The sequence below is a fragment of the Carcharodon carcharias genome, chromosome 12 (genome assembly GCF_017639515.1).
Source record: "Carcharodon carcharias isolate sCarCar2 chromosome 12, sCarCar2.pri, whole genome shotgun sequence".
Lineage (NCBI taxonomy): Eukaryota > Metazoa > Chordata > Chondrichthyes > Lamniformes > Lamnidae > Carcharodon > Carcharodon carcharias.
The window spans coordinates 25601573-25617693 of record NC_054478.1 but is presented as its reverse complement, the minus strand read 5'-3'; the positions used below and the strand labels follow the sequence as shown (position 1 = coordinate 25617693).

Below are 16121 nucleotides of genomic sequence, written 5' to 3'. Positions count from 1 at the left end.
ATATCACATGGGAATAAAAATTTAGTTGCAGCATTAATGAAGGTCACTGAGGTTCATTATCATGGGCAGAAAATGAACATGTAAAGGAGCTGAGCTGCACACTGCACAATCTGGCTCGTTTTTACACCAGTTTAAATGGGCAAGCAGGGCTTGCACCCCTACTTTAACCATACAGCTCCTAATAAGGCTGGACCATGTTGGAACAGTGCCAAGCTCCCACCAAAATCAAACTGGCCTCTTGTCACAAAGCAGCCCCAGGGCGATCAGAAAGCAGCTGTTTCTAATTTGCATTGGGAGGGGTTTGAGTCAACAGTTGGCACCGGTCTCAAAAACTCACAGCAAATAGTGCAACAGGAACTCTCAAGTGACAGAACGCAGGCCCTCCCAGTTTTTGAGCTCAGAGGAGCCTGCAGTCAGGTTCAAAGACAGCTCTTTTCCTTTTCACCCTTTAACTGGTAGGAAGGTCTCTTTAAAGAACAATTCACAGAAGAAGAACAACTTGAAGCTGTGGGATTTATTTCCCCCTCCTTTAGGGGAAGGAACCAGGACTTCGCGTGGCAGTATCTAGCGGTGAGTTTTTAAAAAAAAATTATTTTATCAATCTCCCCACATCATTCTTATGAAGCATGTGTGCTCCCCACACAGTTGTTGTACATTGAGCTTTCTACAGAGCAGCTAGGGAGTTTGTTTAGCTCCTTCATGACAAGTCTCTTCACTTCATAAAATACTCACGGCAGGACCGAGCACTGTGGTTTTTTAGTTAACCTTTTGGTATGTTGTGTGTCAGATTACAAATATAAATTGAGTTCTTCCTTGTACCGCCAGCAGCCGAGAAGATCAGTCTGTTTTAAACAGGTTTCATGAGGGCACTTTCTGTCTATGGATTTGGTAGCTGGGACTACACAGCTTTTTGTATTAAATGCACAACGGGATAGTTGTCACAACTACAAGTTTTGCAATGGAGTTTTTAGGGCTTTGGCCTGTCCTATTGTGTTTTGATTCCTTGAGTTTATAGTTCTGGTTCATGATACCGAAAGCTTAATTTCTCTGTGGGCCATTAATATCATTCTTGTGCACCAGTTCCCTTGACCCCTTATCAATTTGCCTGCAGCTGGCCCCCTCCCCATGACAGGATGCTCTTTGCAATGGTATTTTATGTTTGTATACCAGCTAAATGTTCTTTTCTGTCCAGATTGTTTAACAGTATAATTTTTCCATATATTTCAAATCATAAAATAGTACAGGGCAGAAGGAGGCCATTCAGTCAGTCCTTTTGAAGAAGGATTCACTGCCTGGCTCTTTCCACAATTTTCTCCAATATCCTCTGAACGGTTACTATTGAACCTGTTCCCAGCACCCTATCAGGAAGAGCATGCCAACAAACAATGCTGAGCACTAATTGCGTAAAAATGTTTTTCTTCATGTCGCCACTAGCTCTTTTGCCAAATCCCCTTAAATCAGTAACATCTGGTTCTCCACCCTTGCACCAAGGGGCACAGTTTCTCTCGATCTGCTCTGTCCAGACCCCTCAAGATTTCAAAAACCTGAATCAAATCTTCTCTCAACCGTCTCCACTCTGAAGAGAACAACCCCAGCTTCTCTATCCACGTAACCTAATTCTTGGATCCATTCCAGGAAACCTCTTCTCTATCCTCTCCAGAACTTTCATATCCTTTCTAAAATCCCCCCTCAGGCTGCGGTCAATGTAGTGTTTTAGAAAGGTTTACCATAACATCCTGGCTTTTGTACTCCATTCCTTTATTAATAAAGCCCTGGATTCCAAATAAAGTGTGTCACAATATCTCACAATGGTGGAAAAGTCCAGATTTGTGGAATATTATTAGCCAAATATAGCAGATTTGGGCCCCATGGCTTATTGTAAAATGGAAAAAATCCTTGTTTATTACTACTAGAATATTCTTTGCAAGCTTTTCTCTCATGGTGTTGGCAAGTCATTCATTTATATCGTAATATATTCATATAGAGTGCCGCTCATATCAAGCAAATCTTGGCAAGTGGTTCTATTTGAGTGAGGCGGAGATTAAGAAGCAAACATTTGAGCCAGGATTTCAGCGACACCCATCACAGGCTGGTTGGAAAATTTGGAGAGACAGTCAAATGTCCGTTGACTTTTGGCGGGTGTTTCTGGTCTCACCGCTGGTGGGGCTGGAAAATCCCAGCCTTAGCTGGGGAGGGAAGAGACACCCCAAAATCCGTCTTTCTTTCAAGATGTTTTTTGAGGGTAGAAAGATAATTAGAAGGGAATGGTGAGGGCTAGGAGTGACTTGGGAAGTCTCACAGTTAGGGGGGGTTGTGATGGAGGTGTTCAAAATGAGGAATGGATTGTTTCCAGGAGCCCTAGCAATGAGTGAGGGGGGTGGTGTCAGAGAAGAAGAAAGTGCTGATTTTATCTCCACGTTACTAGAAAGAACGGGACATGGATCAAAGGGTTAAAATATAAAGAGTGAGCAACTCTTGAGTCTGAACCGTGTCATTTTTAGCAAGCACACATTGGTCAGCCTGCAAGACCCTCAACCAGGCAGGTAACGGGCTTGTATTGTGCCCTCGTCGGACGCGCCTGATCGACGGGTCTGGGAGTGGATAGGAAACCATCCCCCACCTGCGATTTCATGCTGGCTGGCCGATTAATGGCCAGCCAGTATGAAACGCGCCCTGAGAAAGGCTCAGCACTGCCAGTGGGGGGCGGTAAGAGGGTGGGCCCGGACATCAATGCGGGTGCTGGTGAGCACTTGCAATGAGCTCCCTAAAGGCAGACAGATGCCGCAGGGAGCTGCGGACCCCCAGATAATAAAAGAAAGCACAAAAATGCTGCAGAAAACATCCTATCTCTGTAACCTTCTCCATCCCTACACCCCTCCCTATCTCTGTAACCTACTCCAGCCCCTACATCCCTCCATATCTCTGTAATCTCCTCCAGCCCCTACACCCCTTCCTATCTCTGTAACCTACTCCAGCCTCCAGCCCCTACATCCCTCCCTATCTCTGTAATCTCCTCCAGCCCCTACACCCCTCCCTATCTCTTTAACCATCTCCAGTCCCTACAGCCCTCCAGACAATCAAGCACCTGAAAGCAGACTTCATTAAAAAAAAATCCCCAGATATCTCTTTTTATCTTAAATCCTAATGGGCGATTTCACCCAACCTTGGGATGAGGTTTTGTCAAGAATGTAAAGCCCGCCTGACCAATCTGGGATTGGGGGGTGGGGGGGGGGGGGTGGGGGGGGGGTGTTGGTGGTGGTAGGGGGATAGGGGGGTGCGGGGGGCATGAAAGATCGCTTACAATTGGGCCGTTAATAAGCTTAATTGCCTGCTTGATTGTCGGCAGGCGCTCTTCTGATTTTTTTGCACATCTGTCGAGCGAAATATCACACCAGTGCACAATGATGTCGGGACACTCGCCCGACGTCATCTTGCATGATATTATGCCAGTTCGGGTTGGGCATGGACCCACCCGCAGGTCATAAAATTCTGACCATGGTCTTAGTTTCCATTCAAAGGGTCTGATCAAAACCCAAAGCTATTCTGCTGGGAGGTCTGTGCCTGATGCTGTCATTGCCAGAGAAGCTCAGACTGGATCCAAAAGTAAGCCAAAAAGAGAGGTTTTCTTTTTTAGGTCAGGAAGAGTGGGAGGTCTTCTAATGACTCTGCAAGATGATCTAGGCTCCACTACACACACTCGCTCCACACCCACCACAAATTGCTTGATTGCCAGGAACCACTCTTGTGGATCCCTTGCCCAGCTTCCTGCCTCAAACTCACTCACTCATCTGCCGACCTGGCTTTATTAATATTGAGTTTGACTGGGAGTCAGGTCTGGTGTATTTATGAGGGCTGGTGTTCAAATAGCTCCATGCCATAACCAAATACAACAGCTGGCATTTATATTAGTAAATAGGCAAAATCTTCATGGAAGTGTCATCAAAAAAGCTTGACACCAAGACAAATGAGGAGATGTTAGGATAGGTAACCAACCAGCTTGGTCAGAGAGGTGGGTTTTAAGGAGCGTATTAAAGGAAGAGAGAGAGGAGGAGAGATCTAAGGAGAGAATTACAGAGCTTGTGGCCTAAAGAGGAGCAAAGAAAATGAAAAGTTCCAGAATTAGAGGAGCAGAGACCTTGTAGGGCTGAATGGTGTTACAGAGATGGGAGAGGAATGTGCCACACAGTCTGTTGACCCCACACTCGCCTCTCATCCACATTTAAAACTAGATCTTTGGTGCTGGAGATTTAGGCCAGAGAGCTGGAGACTTTACTTCAACTGAGGCTGTAGAGTGTAATACCGGAGCTCAGGGTTGAAGCCATGCCCATGTCAACATTTGAGAATAGGTGAGAGAGGTGGTCAAAGGAAAAGAGCATTCCCATTATGGGAACAGGGTGGATTCATGGGATGTGGGCGACTCTCATGTGGAGGATAAACTCCAAAAATGAACTGTTGTTGCCAACAACAACCTGCTCCAGTGTTATAATTCTAATGTAGACAAATTTAGACTGCTTAGACATGCCATTAATATTGAGTTTGAGACCCGTGTTGTTTAATATTCAGAAGAGAGACACACAAATGTTTGTTCGCCTAAGGCTTTTAGCTTCACCTGCAGCCAATTTATTCTGCAGAAGCAGCTGTGAGTTAAGATGGATTTCTGCTATCCAGTTTGCCCTGTTTCTTACATTGTCGGTTGGAACTGAAGTCCTGGAGACAGCAATGGATCACCCAAAACAACAGCCATGTTCGCAAGTTGCCGTTTTACTCTGGACGAGGGGGGGCGAAAGAAATCTATAGCAAAGCATTGCTGCCCCGTGTGGACAGATGGGGAACTCTGCCACTGCACGGCCAGATTAAAATGATGACTTTTATTTAATGACAACCATAGCAACCATTTATTTTGATCACTTGTAGTGACCTGTCCTTGGAAGCAGGGATGAAACCACCATGCAAAACCTCAAGGGGTATTTACCCCAACTATGTTGTGCGGCTTTCCCTAAAGGCAACACTAGTGTAAATGGAGTACTGTTCCTCCACGCAACCCCTCTTGTGAAAGTACCTTATCAGTTTTGCTCTGTTAGCGATGCTTGCACCTCTGGGTCAACTGGTTGTGGATTTCGGCTTTGCTTTAAGAATTGCTTAAATGCGTAACCAAGACTGACATTCCAGACAATGCACTGTTCCCTCAGTATTTTGAAGTGCTATCGGAGACAACAACAGCTTGCACTTATCCAGTGTCCCAAGGTGCTTTTTTTTGTGATCCCACTTAAAAATCCAGATATACTCTCAAGTTCTGCATTGCTACCAAACGCCGTCAATATCAATGTCATTGCTGGTGAAAACATGTTCACCCTAATTTTCTGTTAAGAATAATGCAGCATTCACTGTTATTAAAGTATAAATCAAACAGCAACTTCCAGCAACTGCACTGCAGTGGTTCAGGAAGGCAGCTCACCACCACCTTCTCAAGGGCAATTGGTTATGGGCAATAAATGCTGGCCCAGCCAATGATGTTCACATCCCGTGAATGAATTTTTAAAACAATAAACCCGGAAATCAGGAAGTTGCTGTCTAGAGTTGTCCTGCTCCAAATCCTCATTACACTGGTGCCTCATTGATTGAATCTGCATTGAAACACAAGGAAAGGCATAAAGTCTACAATACTTAAACAATAAATATCCACTAAGCTCATCAGAAAAAGTTAGGACTTGGCCATTCCAGTATAAGTAAATTTTAATGGTGGTATTAGTCTTAAATTACTATTAAACAACCACTTTGGCATTGAAAATTAACTGTTGCAAGTGTAGATTCTCATTCTTAAGGACCTTAGTTATTGTCAGTGATTTAAAAAAAATAAAATCTGCACTTTTTCCTTCTGACTGTTATTAGAACATAAGAAATAGGAGCTGGAGTAGGGCATTTGCCCCTTCAAGCCTGCTTCATCATTTAACATGATCATGGCTAATTTTCCACCTCAACTTCATGCTTCTACAATATCCCATGTCCCTTAATTTCCTTACTACCCAAAAGTCCATCAATCTCTGCCTTGAATATACTCACTAAGTATCAATAGCTCTCAAAGGTAGGGAAATCCAAAGATTTGTCTCCCATTGCGCATTTGAAAATTTGAAGTGTCTCTTGATCAAATAGTACAATATGAACATATGAACAAGACACAGGAGTAGGCCACTCAGCCCCTTGAGCCTGCTCCTATTCAATAAGATCATGGCTGATCTGATTGCAACCTCAACTCCACATTCCCACCTACCCCTGATAACCTTTCAGACCTTTGCTTATCGAGGATCAATCTACCCCTGCCTTAAAAAAATATTAAGACTTTGCTTCTGCAGCCTTTTGCGGAAGTAAGTTCCAAAGAATCTCAACCCTCTGAGTGAAGAAAATTCTCCTCATCTCTCTCTTAACTGAGCTACCTCATATTTTAAATAGCGTCCCCCTAGCTCCTGATTCTCTCCTGAAGGGAAACATCCTTTCCACATACACCCTGTCATTACCCCTCAGTATCTCTATGTTTTAATCAAGTCGCATCTTACTCTTCGATGTGAAAAGATTCTTGATGAAGAGATTTCTCCTCCCCCTCAGTCCTAAATGATCAACAACTTAATCTGAGACTGTGAACCCATGTTCTAGGTTCCCAGCTAAGGGAAAAACTCTCTCATACTCTCATCTTTCTTTCCTTCTCTGTTGCTTTCTCTGTGCATGATGTAGCATTGAATTCCTGGTTCATGATGCAATAAGGATTATTCAGTCTGGTGAAAAATATATGCAGCTCAATGACCTGTTCAGAGGTCCTTGATGTGGTGCACCAGAATGTTTCTTTATTCTCTTATAGAGATGTGGACATCACTGGCAAAGCCAGCATTTGGTGTTACCCCTAGTTGCCCTGCTAGGCCAGTTCAGGGGGCACTTAAGTGTCAACCACAATGAGGCTGGAGTCACACATGGGCCAGACCAGGCAGCAATTGCAGATTTCCTTTCCTGAAAGACATTAATGAACCAGATGGGTTTTTAGAGCAATCCATGATAGTTGTCATGGTCATTGTTACTTATATTCCAAATGTATTAATTGAATTCAAATTTTGAAGGGATTTGAACCCTTGTCCCCCATGTCATAGCTTGGGCCTCCAAATTACTAGACCAGTGATATTACCACTATGCCACTACCTCCCCTATTGGGAATAGCTTTCCAATTGCTACAAATTCTGGTGCCAGAATCCATGGAACATCTGTGGGTAAGTGCAATGACCATCACGGACCACCAAATCTGGCCCTTATGTGTCATATAAGGAGATTCTTTCTGAATTAATTATCCTGGGCACCCCAGTAACATAATCATTATGGTTCCCTACCTGCCAAAGATGGTTAGGATTAATTTTATCTTCTGGTCTTAAAGAAAACTTTGGTTTCCCATTGACATATGAGACAAATTGGTCTGAGTTCTATCAGAAGTTATACTTCAATTGTTTTTTATTTGTTCTCAAGTTGGGACCATTGTTGGCAAGGCCAGCATTTATTGCCCATACGGTGCTTGTGAGCTGCCTTTTCTTTTTAAACCACTGCAGTCCATCTGGTGTAGGTACACCCACAGTGCTGTCAGGATGGGAATTCCAGGAATTTGACCACTGTGCTGGTGGTTGAGGGAGTGAATCTTTAAGCTGGTGAATGGGGTGCCGATCAAGTGGGCTGCATTGTTTTGAAAGGCATCAAGCTTCTTGAGTGTCAATGTTGGTGATCTCACAATGAGGTATTGACATTTTCAAAGGCAAACCTTGGCTTTTTCAATGTTAAAGCTTCAAACTCAATGTGTTATGTTGTGGTAAGCCGAACATCCCTTTTTTGACAGATGGCTAAAGAAAGAGGTATAAAGTACAAAAGCAAGGAAGAACACTGATTTTTTTTTTAATAAGTCACTGGTTAGGCCAGAGCTGGAGTATTGTGCTTAATACTGAGCACCACACTTTGCGAAGGGTGTCAATACCTTGGGGAGGGGGCAGAGGAGATTGACCAGAATGCTACCAGGGGTGACGGACTTTAGATATCTGGAGAGACCAGAGAAGCTAGGGTTGTAGGCCAGGGCGGTGAAGGTTAAGGGGAAATTTAATAGAGATGTTTAAAATTATGAAGTCTTTTGGTAGAGTAGGGAGAAACTGTTTTCACAAGCAGTAGGGTTGGTATCACAGGACACAGATTTGAGGTAATTAGTTGAAGTAGCAGGGGAGTTGATTTTTTTTTCATGCAAGTTATTATGATCAGAAGTGCAGTGTCTGAAAGGGTGTTGGGAAGAGATTCAATTGTAGTTTTAAAAGAGGAATTTGGGTATATGTTTGAAGGGGAAGCATTTGCAGGGCGATGGGGAACAAGCAAGGAGAAGAAAGCAATTGGATAGTTTTTTTTTGAAGAGCCAGAATTGGTATGATGGACCAAATGGCCTCCTCTCAGTTTCGCCTAATACACTCCTCCCCATCGCCATCTGACTCCTGCTTGAGCTTATTTAAAATCAAAGTTCCTTCTAATTTTTCTCCTTTGTGCACAGCCTGTTTGTTGCAATGTGTGGTCGCTTAAAGATTGCTGCATAGACACACATGTGTGCATCTTAAAGAGAACGTTGCTTGTGTGCCAATTTGCACTGCGCTGTATATTCTGGAGTGCTGCCACACACCTGGCTAGCTCAGAGGGAATGTTACTTCGAACTCAATAATTTTTTCTACATATGTTAAGCATACTTTATTAAAGCATCACTATGTTGTGCCACACAATCACACCCGCAGCGACACACTTGTTTCGCTGAGTGTAGCTTCAAACCTTAGCTCCCACTACTTTTTAAGTACAGCACGACTAATGTACTCCAAGGACCAATTGTGTTGTCCTGATTTTCTGTGGAAATCCAATGGTTAAGGCTAATGTTTGCAAAGCTTGAGTGCAAACACAACCTTAGCTGATGGGAATGCAGATCAGAGAACTGGCAAGGAGGTCAGCATGCTTTAAATGCACATCCACTCAGCAAGATTTTGAACCCCTGCCCAGGGGAGCCGAACCTGGTAACGTTTAACCCTGCATTGGTTTGCTTAAATGGACTTCCTGTAAATTATTACAAAATACTTTGTACAATCTACTAAAGGATCATAGAGAAAATACTCTGAACACAGGGCGAGTGTTGTGCATCTATGGCAACCATTTGTGATGTGACTAAACACCAGTGAGTTAGCCAAAGCACTGCAAGTGCAGTTGGATGCGCGGGAGCACACCTGTCATGGATTGCAAATATAAACACTTACAATGTGAGGGCATTTAAACGTTTCCGTATTTTTAAAATTTTTATTTTATACAGCTATTAATAGCTGGAGTCAAAATGGAAGCTCTTTCCTCAACAGCTATCAAAATGAAGGCAACAAATTGCCGATGGAGCCAGGTTGGTTGATATGGAAATTAGTCAGAACATTGGATTAAATTGCATAGGATATACAGCACAGAAACAGGCCATTCAGCCCAACCAGTCTGGTGGTTATGTTCTACTTGAGTGTCCTACCACCTTTCAATTGTCTAACCCTGTGCATAACCCTCAATCCCCTTCTGACTCTTGGTTACCTAGTCCCCCTGCCCCTTTAAACCCATTTATACTATTCGCTTCAACCACTTCCTTTTGTAGCGAGTTCCACGTTTCAACCATAATATAGATAAAGAAGTTTCTAAAACAAAAATTAAAATATCTGGAAAAACTCAGCAGGTCTGACAGCATCTGCGGAGAGGAACACAGTTAATGTTTCAAGTCCGTATGACTCTTCAACAGAACTAAGGAAAAATAGAAGAGAAGTGAAATATAAGCTGGTTTAAGGGTGGTGGGGGGTGGTGGGGGGGGGAGGTGGGGGTGGGACAAATAGAGCTGGATAGAGAGCCACTGATCGGTAGAGATAGCCAAAAGATTTCATAGACAAAAGGACAAAGAGGTGTTGACGGTGGTGATACTATCTAACATTTTAACATGATTTTGAACCCAGACAATGCATGAGTGCTGTCTCATTAGCATTTTTTCCAAGAGAATTTGAAAGCAATTAAAGAGGCCATTAGGCTTGTTGTGTCTATGCCTCTTCAACAAACTAAAATTCATCCCTGTACCCTGAACTCTCCTTCTATATACATAGTTTTGTTTCTGCTTCATATGCTAATCCATTTTCCCTTAAAAAATGTAATGACCTTTGTTTTAGTCATTTCCTGTGGTAAAGCATTCCCTGCTCTCAATCCCTCTGTGCGAAGAAATCTCTCCAAACTTCTCCATGACTACTTTAAATTAATGCATCCTCATCAGTCATTACCCCAACTAGAAGAAATGATTTTTTTTATGGTTAACCCCATCAAATTGCTTCATAATGTTAATCTCCTCTATTATGTCTCTTCTTTGTTTGTTCTGCTGCAGTGGGAATAGCCACAAATTTATTATCTATATTTTTATATATTTTTAATCATAAATGATTGATAACTCTGACTTCAGAGGCCTTTGGCATGGTTGGAGTGTTGTGGAATTCTCCCACAGTCTTGTCAGAAGATGTCTACTGTGTGGGTGAACTTCCATTCACCCTTTCCATGTGCAATCAGATATCCAACAGCTCTACAGAGAAAAAAAAAAGCTTACATTTCTTAGTTTATTTACTCACTTGTTTCTCAAAAAAAGGTATTTTCAGACCACATAAACTGAAAAAATTTTACTGCCTTTAATAATTGTGGGTATTCAGTATCTTGCTGCATCACTTGGCTTCTGTGTACTAGTTACTTGTTTAAAAAACATCTAACTAAATAGATTTAGCCTGTTATCTTGGTTAGTGGTGTAGTTTTTCCTGGACCCTCCAGGGAATACTAGAAGACAATGTGCATCCACCCAATCTCTCGTGATATATTTAACACAATTAGAGGCTAATTGTTGGTCTTGTTAAGGTCCAGGGTTTCGAATTGTAAAGGATGCAATCTGTTAATGAAGATGTCAGTTTTTGCAGTGAATGCAAATATTGTGAAGAGAACAGCCTCATCCAAAACAATTCATTTTATGATCATGTTTTGACTGAATTTCCGATTCTAATTTCTAGCAAGTGTTTGAGTTCTGTGAATGAGATAAAGGGAAACTTATCACATGTCTCGGAAGTATTCCAAAACACTTGACACAATGAAATATTCTTTAAAAAAATGGTCATTGCCATCATGCAGGAGAACATGCCAAGTGATTTTATGCATAGAAAGTTCGCAAAATGAGTTAAATGACCTGTGAGGCTGTTGGTTGTAATTATTCTAAATAAGTATTATTATTCTAAATAATTTTAATTCAGTGAACACAATTAAAACCCTGCACCTCTCAGTAGTCCCAGTTAATTTAGGGGAAAGTCTTGAGATCATTACACTAAACTGTATACAATAATGCACTGCATTGAATCTACAAAACAATTGCTTTGTGGCTCTTGACGTCAATGTGTTTTGTAGATTTCTTACCCAATGAGACACTTTCTTCCCCCTTGCCGTGTGTGTTGGCACAAAAGCAAGAGTGGTGCAATGGATACCCCAACAAAGGCTTCACTTCGTGTGCACAAAGACGTGGGGAAACAAAAATTTTAAATGGGCCGATGTGTCCTTAAAAAGTTGTCTTAAGAGTCACGGACAATTTGTGAAGAAATGAGATGTAAACTTTGGAATTATGGATCAGTTAGCATAAGAGAAGTCAAACTAATATTTATACAGCATCTTTCCCATCTTTGGGATGTCTCAGAGTGAACAGCAGACAATTAATTACCTTTTCATGTTAATGTTTTGTAGGCAAACGTGATGGCTAATTTGCACATTGCAAGGTCCCACGAGCAAATAAAAGACCAGTTAATTTGTATAATTGTTGTTGACTGAGAACTGAATATTGGTCAGAACACTGGGCAAACTCCTGTTGATGTACTGACCTGGATTATTTTACATGTTCTTGGACAGACATACAGGGCCTCAGTTTGACATTTCATCCAAAAGACAACATCTCAACATTGCAGTACAGCACAGTTAGTGTGAACTTCAACTAGGTGCTTGGATTCATAGTGGAACTTGAACCTACAAACTTCTGGCTGAATTGAGTGTGTGCTATCCCTCAACCAAACTGGCTCTTCAGGCTTAGCCTTGTGTTGTAGAATTGATCTTCAGACAATTTTTCTTAGTGGGAAACATTTGGATTTATCTACAAGACAGCAGTAGCAACTACACATGTTCATCAAAATCCATAACTGAAGAAGTATTCTCCTGTAGAGGTTCCCCAAGCTGCTAACACATTGGGTTTACACAGATCATGTGATCTTACAGCACAGGATGATACCCAAAACTACAGTCCAACTATCCAAAACTTTCCAAAAGCTAAAATGGCTCAGGAGCATTTTTGATATTGCAGGCAATGTTTTCAAAGATAGCAAAACAGAAATCAAATAGAATCTAAAAGTTTATCAAGCTTCCCCCATCCAATGAACATGTGTGATTCATTGAATAAAAAACAAGTAATCTTCGGAAGGAGAATTAGCTAAGTACAGATCCTCAACGCCAATCCAGCAAAGCCTCCAATGCTACAAGCCTTTAAAATATTTTGAGGCATGTATAACTCGGAAGTGAGCACAGAACATTGTTGGGAAAGTTGAGGGAGCTTTGTACCATACATAATCCCTGATTTATAAGTTTAAAATGACCTATCTCTTGCTATAGTCATATTAAATAAGAAAAAAAAATATAGTTCTACCAACTAAAAAAGACTTGCATTTATATAGTGCCTTTGACAACCTCAAGATGTCCCAACACCCTTAACAGGCAACGGAGTACTTTTAAATTGTAGGAAATGTGGAGTGGAATCTTGTTGAGGCATCTGGAGTCTCGCCTGCCAGCTGGAGAGCTGGCGAGAGACCTCCTGTGCCTTTATTTAGGAAGGCCCGGTGATCCACACACCAATCAGGCAGTGGCAAGGCCACTGGCGAGCCTTCTTTTAAAATCAAGAGCCTGGGGGTGAGGGTCTCGCCTACCGAGAGCTGCCGCCAATCAAAGGCTGGCAGTTCTTGTGCTCAGCAGCGCCACTGGAGAAGCTGAGGCAGTTGCTGGAATGACAGGCACTGGAGCAAGGGGTGCCTCCTTCCCGGTGTCCAGACCCTCAATCAGGTACTGAGTGCCTTTGATCGAGGGACCCTCCCCACCCCCACCCCGGATGTGACAAGCTGACCGGACAGTTTTACCTGTTGTACACACCGTTTGGCGACAGACCCGCCTGCAGCTGGGTTAATGCCAGCGGCAGCAGGATGAGGCCCTTAAATGGTCATTAATTAAGGGCCTCAATGGTGGGGGTGGGGGTGCGAGATGTGGCTGGAAAGGTGACCAATGGCCTTTCTGCCCAGAACCTAATTCTGTTGGAGGTGGGAAGGCAGTGGGGTTTCAGTACACTGCCTTCCCACCTAAGTAAATGCCCTTCCCGCCTCCAAGCTTACCACCTGTGAGAGCACCAGAAACTGGCCATGGCAACCAATTTACACACAGCATGATTCCCCCAACCAGTGATGTGATATTGACCAGATAACCTGCTTTGCAGATGTTGGTAGAGGGATTAATGTTGGTCAGGACATAGGGAGAACTCCCCTGTTCCTCTTTGATGCCTATCTGAGAGGGTAGGTGTGACCTCTGTTTTCACGTCCTGTCCAAAAGTACAGTGGCCAGTATTTTCTGCCCCCACCTACACCTCCTACCCCCCCACACCCGGCCCCACCACCACCCAGCCCCTAGCTGGTGGGATCTTCTGACTTCTGGTCCTGCTGAAGTCAATGGCCTCAGGGGAACCCGCCAAACTCTGCTGTGATGGGGCTGGAAAGTCCTGGCCAGTGCCTCTGACTCTGTGACAGTCAGCCAGTATTGAACTGGAGCACAAGCCTGAACGATGTGCGCAAATCTCTGCAGTGGGACTGAATGCAGAAGTATTTCTGAGGCAAAGGACAGGGGTTAAGTTAATTGGAGAAATTGATGTCATGCCCCCGTTTATGTGGTCAAGACATTGCTCAAGCAAAATGAATAACATCTGCTTTTTCCTTACATTTGTAGAACAGCATTGCGCACCTGAAGGCATTCATCAGCTCCCTCTCTCCAGCTGCTTTATTAAATCTCTGTGTTGACCGTTACAGATACATTTACTCTTAACATTGCACTTCTTACTGTAGGCTAAATCTACTAGAGTTAGATGATGTCTTCCCCAGGTAATCATGCCTTCTGGTTAGAAGTTCATTTCAAATATGCTTTGAGTTTGAGGGGAACATTTTTGCAATTCAGAAATAAATTGACTGCTATGTTTTTGGTTAACTAGAGTTAGGTTACTATTTTCATTGTCAATGTGTCTTCCTCTGAAATGAATTTTGCCTCATGGTAGCAATGTTTGGTTGCCCAAAATGTCCTTTGGTGGTACCAAGACTGCCTGCTTCCACCTCTGTAATATTGCCCATCTCTGCCCCTGCCTCAGCTTGTTTATTGCTGAAACTTTCATCCATGCCTTTGTTATCTCTGAACTTGATTATTCCAGTCTCCTGGCTGACAACGCACCTCACAACCTCTGTAAACTTGAGCTTATCTAAATCTCTGGTGCCCTTTTCCTAAATTGTACAAAGTCCAGTTCAAAGTCCTGTTCATCAATAACACCTGTGCTTCCTGACCGAGATTAGCTCCCATTCTGGCAATGCCGCAATTTAAAATTCTCATCCTTTCAAGTTCCCCTGTGACCTCTCCCTTCCCTATCGCTCTGACATTTTGCAGCCATGTGACCATCTAAGATTTCATGCTCCTCGGTTCTCTACTCTGGGATATCCCTGATTTTCATTGCCACCGCCATTGGTTGCTGTGCCTTTAGCTGCTTAGGCTGGATTTCCCTCCCTCGCTCTCTCCACTCGCGCTCTCGCCCTTCCTTTAAACAACTCCATTTAAACTTACCCCTGACCAAGTATTTTCCTGCAGTATAATAAAAACAGAAAATGTTGGAAACATTTAGGAGACCTGACAGCATCTGGAGGGAGAGAAACCGAGTTAAGTGGCTTTCATGGAAGGTCACTGGCCTGAAACGTTAACTCTTGTTTCTCTGTTGGATGCAGCCAGACCTATTGAGCATTTACAGCATTTTCTGTTTCTATTTCAGCATTACATTTTGCACTAATTTCTCCCCATGTGACTTGATTTCAAATTTTATTTGATAATGCTCCGTGAAACACCTTGGGATCATTTACTATGTTAAAGTTCCTATGTAAGTGCTGCATATTTCACAATTTATAGGGATGGGCACTAAATGCTGGCCTAGTCAGCAACGCCTACATCCCATGAGTTAATATATTAAAAATGTGTGAATTGGAGCATTATATGTTTTTCCTTATCAATCAAAATTGTTCCTATAACACTTAGTTTTAGCTTTTTGCTCCAAGACATGCAATGAGATCATGTGTAAAATTTCATTTAGATTAGGGTATTTTAAATCTTGGAATTTGAAGCTTTTCTTAGTCTAAAAATGGAAATTGTGCGCAAATGCATTTTTACCCCAGAGCTACTGAGAATGCTCATCTCACAAGCTCCTGAAATGAGTTGTGAATTATGGCTTCAACAATAATTGGTCATTTGTCTCTTGACATACTTCGTATATTGTGTTCAGATTCAGAGAAGATAAGGGTATGATCGGGAGAACTTGTGGTGCCATGTTAACATCCTTATCTCTGGTCCAGAAGCTGCAGGTTCAAGTCCCACTTCAACTGAAGGGCCATGGATGGTGCATTCATTATGTGGCCAAACAGGTTGGTTAACAATCTGTAAATCCTTCCAATAGGCCTGATGGTAGGTGGTCAGAGTGGCCATAACTACAGAAGGCAATGGCAAACCATTGCAGTACTTTCCCAAGCATAATCATGAACCAATCCAATGGAAGTCAGTGGCCACTAATGCTGTCTTAAGGCATGGTATCTGAGGAAAGGAAAGATGCAATAGGGAAAATATTGCCAGCAATGCGATCTTACATATACGTGTATGATTTGTTTATGGAGCAAGCAATGCACTGTACAACAGGAGAACTGAAACATTAAACTTGTTGGCCCTGGCACTTC

General features: G+C 42.7%; 1 protein-coding gene across 1 annotated transcript in view; it reads left to right on the top strand.

The window, feature by feature from the left end:
- The first annotated feature begins 373 nt into the window (after window positions 1-373).
- gypc (glycophorin C (Gerbich blood group)) overlaps window positions 374-16121 on the top strand; it is an 84977-nt gene continuing 69229 nt past the window's right edge. The window contains exon 1 of the mRNA XM_041200558.1: window positions 374-570. The gene's annotated coding sequence lies outside the window, so the exon portion shown is untranslated. The remainder of the gene's footprint in view (window positions 571-16121) is intronic.